We start from the raw sequence: 9,740 nt of genomic DNA on the forward strand, positions 1-9,740 counted from the left end.
ATATGCACCAAACATAGGAGCACCACAATACATAAGGCAAATACTAACAGCTATAAAAGAGGAAATCTACAGTAACACAGTAAAATGGGGGACTTTAAAACCTCACTTGCACAAATGGACAGATCATCCAGACAGAAAATTAATAAGGAAACAGAAGCTTTAAATGACACAATAGACCAGACAGATTTAGTTGATATTTATAGGACATTCCATCCAAAAACAGCAGATTGCACTTTCTTCTCAAGGGAGCACGGAACATTCTCCAAAATAGATCACATCTCGGGTCACAAATCAAGCCTCAGTAAATTTAAGAACATTGAAATCATAAATTAAAGATGATATACCAACAGATGGAGAGATATACCATGTTCTTGGATTGGAAGAATCAATATTGTGAAAATGACTATACTACCAAAAGCAATCTACAGATTCAATGCAAACCCTATCAAATTACCAAACAACCCAATCTAAAAATGGGCAGAAGACCTAAATAGACATTTCTATAAAGAAGACATACAGATGGCCAAGAAGCACATGAAAAGCTGCTCAATATCACTAATTATTAGAGAAATTGAAATCAAAACTACAATGAAGTATCACCTCACACCAGTTAGAATGGGCATCACCAGAAAATCTACAAACAACAAATGCTGGAGAAGGTGTGGAGAAAAGGGAACCCTCTTGCACTGTTGGTGGGAATGTTAATTGATACAGCCACTATGGAGAACAGTATGGAGGTTCCTTAAAGAACTAAAAATAGAACTACCACATGACCCAGCAATCCCACTACTGGGCATATACCCAGAGAAAACCATAATTCACAAAGACACATGCTCCCCCAATGTTCATTGCAGCACTATTTACAATAGCCTGGTCATGGAACCAACCTAAATGCCCAGCGACAGAGGAATGGATAAAGAAGATGTACATATATACAATGGAATATTACTCAGCCATAAAAAGGAACGAATTTGGGTCATTTGTGGAGACGTGGATGGATCTAGACTGTCATACAGAGTAAAGTAAGTCAGAAAGAGAAAAACAAATACCGTATATTAACGCATATATGTGGAATCTAGAAAAATGGTACAGATGAACCAGTTTGCAGGGCAGAAATTGAGACACAGATGTAGAGAACCAACGTATGGACACCAAGGGGGATATGCCATGAAGGGGTGCGGGTGGTGGTGTGATGAATTGGGAGATTGGGATTGACATGTGTACACTGATGTGTATAAAATTGATGACTAATAAGAACCTGCTGTATAAAAAATAAATTTAAAAAAATTAAAAAATAAACAAAACCACCCAATATTAGAAAAATACAATCTCATACCCCACTGGCAACTGCATAAGGTAATACAATCATTTTAGAAATCAATTTAGTAATTCATATCAAAGACCTTAAAATCTACCATTGTTTTAATTCAGCAATCATACTTCTGGGAATTGTGTTCAAAATTTTACCTTAAGATCTCATTCACTATATCACTAATGACAGCAATAATTTGGAAACAACCTAAATTTAGGTTTGAGTCAATAAATTATGATACAACCATACAGTGGAGTAGTACATAGCTATTTAAAAGTACATGGTAGTGAGAGAAAGAGAGGGAGGGAGAAATTAGGAGTACGGGATTAACAGATACAAACTACTATACATAAGATAGGTAAGCAACAAGGATTTACTGTATAGCACAGGGAATTATATTCAATATCTTGTAATAACCTATAATAGAATATAACCTGAAAAAAATAACTGAATCACTGCTGTACACTTGAAACTAACACAATACTGTAAATCAACTATACTTTAATTTTAAAAAAGAAAGAAAGAAAAACAAAAGAACATGGTAGAAGAGTACTTAATGACATGCAATATGTTCATAATATATTAAAGCTATTTTAAAGCAATTGACCAACAGTATGATCCCACTGTTAGCAAAGAAAATATGTATACATAAACATATAACCCTAGATAAAAGACTAGAAGGATATACAAAAATTAATAATCAACAGTAATAGTAATTACTTCCCTGATGGTTCTCAAGGAATACCCCGCAGCGAAGGTCTGTTCGAGAACATCAAGCTTGGGCGGCGCGAGAAGTGCTCGGCGGTGGTTCGGCGAGCCCAGAGCACCTCCAAGTCAGCCCGGAGCCTCACCGCCCGCCACAGCGCGGCGCCCAGCTGAAAGCAATGCCCCGCCACCCGCTCGTCATGAACGGAAGAACCCGCTGTGAGAGGAGATGAGAATGACCACGGAGCAGAAGCCCCGGGAGGGGCCCCGTCACCTGCCAGGCAGGGCTTCCGTCACAGAAGGTCTGGGGCTCCGGCCGCTGGCCCTGCAGCAGTGGTTACCCGGAGTGCCCTGCCCTTCTCTCACTCGTTGGTACTCTCTGTCCCTAACACCGTGGGTCACCGGTGCAGACCGGCTGCTGCCTTCTACTTCACGTTCTGCCAAGTGATGCAGAGTCTCTTCCTTCTGCCTCTAATCGGGGCAGATGATCCCAGCCCCAGATTAGGGCCAGTGCTCTATGCTGCCCTGGAGAAATAAGGAAAACGATAGGAGTGGCTCAGACAGTACAGCGGTCCTGAGAAAGTCGAGGCCAGAGCTGTTCTGTATGGTACCCCTGCATTTGCTTCTGGTTGGCATCATGGCCCCAGGCCTTCCCCTTTGTCTGACCAGACTGGTCCTCGTGTCTGCTTATTGCCCCTGTGAAGGGTTCAGTGAGTGCTATTTCCCTCTTCCTTGACTTTACAAGCAGATAATTTGTACTCCTCTCTCCTTCCTTACACATGGGAAAGGATCGCTTTAGTCAGAAAGAAACCGAAGTAAACAGTCATCTTATAACTTGTATTTATAACTTACTCCAGGGCAAGGGCAGATATCTGTGGGTCCCATCAGGCCCTGTCATGGAGTGAACTGAATCCTTAAGGATGGCTTGGGCTGACACAGCCTCTTCCCAGTGGACCAGTAGGTCAGACCCACCTCAACCCCTTGGGGTTCAGGTAGAATTGGACCATCTTGGGATGGCAGTGAACTAAAAGAGCATTTGGTTCACTGTAAGTCTTCCACCAAGAGCCTTGGCCATCAGGCCTAGGGAAACAGATCTTGATCGATTGGATCCCTGCACAGTTCATCACAGAGGCCTCCAGTTACCCTGTGACCCAAACATGCCCCCCCACCCCCAGCCCCTTATCCTCACACTGAATGTCTCCTCAACAGCAGATTGTGCTGGAAATTAGAGCCGTGTGCCTCTATTCTCTGAATTGTACTGTAGAAACAAGTGCTTATGAGGAATAAACAAATCACCAGAACTGCCCCCCAAAAAATAAATAAATAAATATAGGTAGAAGTGTATAAATAAAAACTAGCTGTATAAATTCCATTAAATGGATAAACCACAATTTACTGTACCATTCCCCCACCCTTTTACTTTATTTTATTTATGTATTTTTGGCTGCACTGGGTCTTCGTTGTTGTGCGCGGGTTTTCTCTAGTTGTGGCAAGCGGGGGCTACTCTTCGTTGTGGTGCACGGGCTTCTCATTGCAGTGGCTTCTCCTGTTGTAGAGCACAGGCTCTAGAGCACAGGCTCAGTAGTTGTGGCGCATGGGCTTAGTAGCTCCATGGCATGTGGGATCTTCCAGGACCAGGGCTTGAACCCGTGTCCTCTTCGTTGGCAGGCGGATTCTTAACCACTGCACCACCAGGGAAGCACCCCCCTCACCCTTTTAAGTTGGAATGTCTTTCCAGTTGTTGCCATTACAAATTACGTAATGATAACACTTTCCAAGTTTTGTAATTTTTTTAACAGAGTCACAGAATCAGGATCCAGGGACTTGTTATCTAATCTTCCCAGCTTCCACAGTTCTGTGGAAGAGTTCCTCTCCTCCTTCTGGCAGAGTGGCCAACAGCATCAGGAAACCACCTTTGTGCCTCAGTCTTAACACCTGGTCATTGACTTCCCTTACTCTCCAAGCTAAAATCTTCATACTCAGTAGAGGGGAGAGAGAAGGAGGGAGCCCCTTCCCAGGGGGGCCTCTACTCTTACTTAGTCATTCAACAAACTTTTAAGAGAAACTACTGAATATTGTGCTCTGACAGTGTCTCTTTGACCACAGAATATTAGCACTCTTCTAGAAAGTATATAGGATTTCATGGCACACCTTTTGTGTGTTAACATCTGTCCTCATCCCGTCTTTCTTTCCTACCTTTTTTTATGTTTTATGTTGCATCATTTTTTACCTATTTCAAATTTCTTTAATCACAGTATATCGTGGGTGCCTTAAATTCTTCCTGGGACAAAGAAGAGAAAAGGTGAATTAAGAATACTTCTGTATACTTATGATTGCAGTTAACAGAATGCCCAACTTAGAGTGATTTGAACTCTAAAGACACACATAATCCTCTCAAGTAATAAGTCTGAAGACATACAGTTCAAGAATTGGTCCAGCAGTTCAGTGACCATCCAGCTTACAGGCTCTTTCCATCCTTTTGCTCTGATATTCTCAACACATTGGATTTTCATCCTCTGGTTGGTTGTCTCACAGTATTAAGATGGCTAAAACAACTCCAAATATCATGTCCTCACACCATAGTGCACAACACCAGAAGAGGAAAAAAATGACCTCACACAAATCTCTCTAACAGGGAGAAATCTTTCCCAACTGCATCCCATCAGACTTCTCTTATATCTCACTGACCAGAACTGGGTCATCCCTATACCATTAGCTGTAAACACATTAAGAAAAGGAGAATCTGGCATTCTTAGCTTCATTCAGGAGAGGTGGGCTTTTCTAGATGGGAAGAGGTGGTAGAAAATATATATTGAGTAGACAACCAAGTGACAGCTATAGATACAGGATGTATGGATGGGGCTGGTGGTGGGTAGAGGGGTGCATACATGTTTACATATCTGCATAAAGATGAAGCCTTTTTTAAAAAACTTTGAGGCCCTAAGTTTTGCCTTCAAGGCCCACGTGTCACAACATATGGCTCACGACACTCTCACACATTCTATCTCCCTTGCCATGCTCACTCCCCTGTCTCCTCACATGCAAGAAGCCTCCAACCAACCTCTTGCAACATACTTTCTAATATTTTCATTTCAACACTGTCAGTGATGCAATACCTATTCGTTTTTTGTTTGGAATGGTTGACATTACCCAGACATATTTACATTTCCTCTCTAGGTGATAGACTCTTCTGCTTAATAACAACGAAACTTGTCTGGAAGTCTAAGGAGTCACTATGAATAAGTTACTATACGTAATTCAGTAATTCAGGAAAAAAACTCCAATAAGAACCTTATATTCAAATAGAATTATAAAATACGTATTTATTCATATATAATACTCGACCATCTACTAAACACTCTCATATTCATCATCTTATTAATCCTTACTGTGCTGTAAGATTAATATCATTATTAGCATTTTACAGATGAAGAAACAACTACTCATTAGAATTAAGTGATCTTGGCCAGTCACAGACACTAAGTGACAGACTAGGGCTTTAAGTCACTTCAGGAGACATTATACCAATTACTTTTAGGTTCTACAAAGCAGGAAAGAATGCAGTGATTTCTCATATCTTACTCTATAACTATATTTTTTAAGGATTATGAGACGTTAGGCATGTCACTTAAATTCTCTGTGTCCTTAGTATTTTGGTCTATAAAGTTAGGGCCTTAAATAGATTAAAGTTCCCAGGCACCACTGTAACAACAAGAAAAGATGATCTAGTAAATCTCTGAGCCTCACCTAAGTCATATCTGAACAATTATCACTGCCACACTTCCTTTTCTTCCAAGCCTTATCCCCAACATGATTTTACTCATTCATACATTCATTCAGGAAACATTTATGAAGCAACTTCCATGAGCCAGAAAATTTCAGGAGAAAAGATAAAGCAACAGAAACAGCGTTCTTCCCTAATGCCTGGGTTTTCACTGTCAATAACTTTATACCCCTGCCTAGGATCATCAAAATTTTATGGAAAGATTAAAAGCGGTCAATTTCTGGGGTTTCTTTGTGTTCTGAGAGGCTGTGAATCTATGACTTCAGACATGAGAAATCAAATTAAGAGAGTGATTATAAGAAAAAAGAATCTCTAGGGAGAGAAATAATCAGTGAAAGGAGAAGATGAGACATAACAGCTCGGTCTTTTCCCACTAACATTTCCTCAAATAAAACATAGCATTTGGGTGGGGTCCAGATAGAACCAGCACTTCCAGAGACCCAAACACGGCCCCCCCATGTGAGCCACATCTCCCCACGGGCCCACTGCTTCTTGCTCATGAGATTAATTCCAGAGCTTGATGATCAGATCACAGTTTGTACTGCAGTACCTACCCGGGACGCTGGGCGTAGCCCTTCCCTGTGCTTTTGAAATCCCAGATTTCCTAGTGGCAAAGATGGGTGGTGACGGATGTTTCTGACTCCAGAGGGCCACTGTGAAGATTAATGACTTATGTTTTGCAAAGTGTTTTTAAATCCCTAGATGAGAAGTGTTCATACAGCTGGCTGCTGCATGATTAGCATTTGCTTGCTTTAAATTGGTTACTGCCTCCGTATTTCAAGACCCCAAAAAAAGACCCAGATTAAAGACAATGCCCAGGAGTCCACTGATGGCTTTTAGATTGCACTTCCCCAGAGGCTGATGAGCTGACAGAGATAGAACACTCCCGTTCAGCACCACCTTTACAGAGACATGTTGCATCTTTACTTTCAGATGTGGGATCAACAGCATAAAAGTCACATTTGAACCAACATCTGATGTCTCCCTTGAGGCCATGCTGCAGACTGCCACCACACTGTTCTGTTTTTGGAACATTTCCAGGCTAATAGTAAAATGATTTCTTATGGGACTATCAGAGGCGAGGAAGACTGAGTGCAGATTTATCTTGCTATTTAGAAAAATAATTAGTAAATAAGTTTGAGTGATAATCACAGAAAGTCCAAACTGGTTTAATATGTGCGGCTCCTAATGATGGGCAAACTGATTAGAAACTATATTTACAATCTGATTATCCTTAGAAAAACTAGAGCAAAGGCCAGTTTTGGAATTGTTGTTTCATTTCAGGACTGAGTTTTTGGGGGGTCAGCAATTTGAGCAACTTAGTTTTTAAAAGATAAAAATAAATTGCATTGATCCAATAAAGAGAAAATAAAATTCCTATATTGGTTTTCCCCTGTGAAGCATTTTCCCTGGACTTTCAAGGTTTTTTGAAGAATATTAAAAGCATCAAAATGAGCAAAAGGTATAATTTGTAATTACATGACCCATACAAGACTCTAAAAGGTTTCCATAATACCACTAGAAAAGATTTGGAAGCCAACGTTGAAGTAGTTACAAGTGCAGTGAAAATCTGTATTTGAAAAGTTCTAATGGCTTGTAGAGTTAGTTTTCACAAAAATAGACAGAGTAAACTCTTGTCCTACAGATAAATTAGATTTTAGATGAATAGCTAGTAATAATGCATGAAGCAGTCACACGAATATTATCAGACATTATCGACTGTATGTACCAAATGCAGAGGGACATTGGGAAAAACGGGGACTTCATCATGGTTTATTTTGAATTTTCAACTTTCTAATTTGGTTACAGATGAGAAAATCAAAGTTCAAAAAATTAAGTCATAGGGGCTTCCCTGGTGGCGCAGTGGTTGAGAATCTGCCTGCCAATGCAGGGGACACGGGTTTGAGTCCTGCTCTGGGAAGATCCCACATGCCGCGGAGCAACTAGGCCCGTGAGCCACAACTACTGAGCCTGCGCGTCTGGAGCCTGTGCTCCGCAACAAGAGAGGCCGCGACAGTGAGAGGCCCGCGCACCGCGATGAAGAGTGGTCCACGCTCGCCACAACTAGAGAAAGCCCTCGCACAGAAACAAAGACCCAACACAGCCAAAAATAAATTAATTAATTAATTTTTTAAAAAATTAAGTCATTTGCCCAAGTTCATGTAAGTTAGTGCAGTGCAGAAAAAGCATAGTTCAAACACAGCTACTCTGACATCCAAGTCCATGTACCAGATTTCCTCACAAACCCAGTTAACCTGAATTACAGAGCCACAGACACATCTCTGTGCATCCTATGTACTTAAATACTTGGCTCTGTGTTATGTGCACAATCTGCAGAAACAAAAACAGAGATCATATGAAACGGTAACCACGTATTACACAGTACGTATTGAGAGCTCTCATCTGAGAAATTATTTTCGTGTCACTTTCCAGGTGTGATAATCTGCATGACACAACAGAGAAGATCAAGAATAGTATGACTAAACCAATCATGGGCAAAGGATGCTGGATCATCATGACTGGCTTAGATCAGTGATTCTCAAAGCATGGTCCTTGGACCGTCAGCATAAGTATCACCTCAAAACTTGTTAGGAATGCCCCACCCCAGACCTACTGAATCAGATACTGGGGGTGTAGCTCAGCGATCAGTGTTCTAATAAGCCCCCCAGGTGAAGGTGATCATGCTAAAGTTGGAGAACACTGGCTTAGGCTTTGACAAATTCTGATTCAACGTCTGAAGCTAGAGCACGACTATACCCCTGAGGTCGCAGGAGGGAAAGTAAACACCTGAACAAATTTGGGGCTCTGACAGCAAGAAAGATGTCTGCCAAAGCCTCTGTGTAAAATGCTTCAGGGGATCAGAGGAAGGTTAGAGGCCTCAAGGGAAGTGACATGTGACTCGGTTGGCAGGATGGGAGGGTGTCATAGGCCAAAAAGGGCATTTTAAAAAGTGGAAACAAAATGAGCAAAGGAAGTTGTTATAGTTCCCTTAGCCCAGAGCCACTTAACTGATTGGGATTCAGTTGTTGAAGATGAAGTAAAAATTCATTTCCCCAAATGCCAATCTAATACATATGAAAACCCCCAACTCCTTCTTTTTCAATTATAAATATGCCTAAAGGGGAATTGTGATTTTAAAGGACCTCAATGTGAACAAAGAAACTAATTCCCTTGAGGTTACTTTTCATATTTAGATGAACTTCGTGAGACCTTGTATTACCCACATCATAGTTCCTCTGTACACCTAAATTATTATCACTGCTTTTTTCAAATGGCCAGTACAAATTTTAGCGACAATATCTTGGGTCATATTTTTTAAATACTGCTTTGGGGTTTTCTAATATGAACAAGAAATGTGGCAAATTAATAAGTTAAAGACAAGTAATAGACTAGGGGGATACTTCTAACACATAGAAGAGGAAAGAAGTTAATATTCATAATACATAAAAAAAAGCTCCTACCAATAAAATAGAAAACACAGTAGAAAAATGAGCAAAGAAAGCAAACATGTCATTCATTCAATAACTATTCACTTTTTTTTTTAGTTTCAGTATCATTCGCATCCTGGCTCCACCTTTTCTAGTTGTGTGACCTTGAGCAGTTTATTTAATCTTTCTATGATTCAGTTTTCCCACCAACCATGGGCAGATGATAATAGTATCTACTTCATAGGGTCTTTGTAAGTATTAAAATATATATGTAAAGTACAAGAAAGCTCAGAAAATGCTGTATGTTTCTAGTATTATGTTATGCATTATAAGACAAGCACTCTACTAGGCACTTGTAATTCTCGAAAGAAGAAAACTAAATGGCAAAAAATTAATAAAAGATGCTTGCTATCAACGATATTCACAGGTTTGTGGGGAATTAGCATTCTCAATACTTTGTCAGTGTCAACTGCAGACAAATATTGTGAAGCAGGTGAATAGTATCAACTTT

This window comes from Neophocaena asiaeorientalis, unplaced genomic scaffold, assembly GCF_003031525.2.
Source record: "Neophocaena asiaeorientalis asiaeorientalis breed wild unplaced genomic scaffold, Neophocaena_asiaeorientalis_V1.1 scaffold784, whole genome shotgun sequence".
Lineage (NCBI taxonomy): Eukaryota > Metazoa > Chordata > Mammalia > Artiodactyla > Phocoenidae > Neophocaena > Neophocaena asiaeorientalis.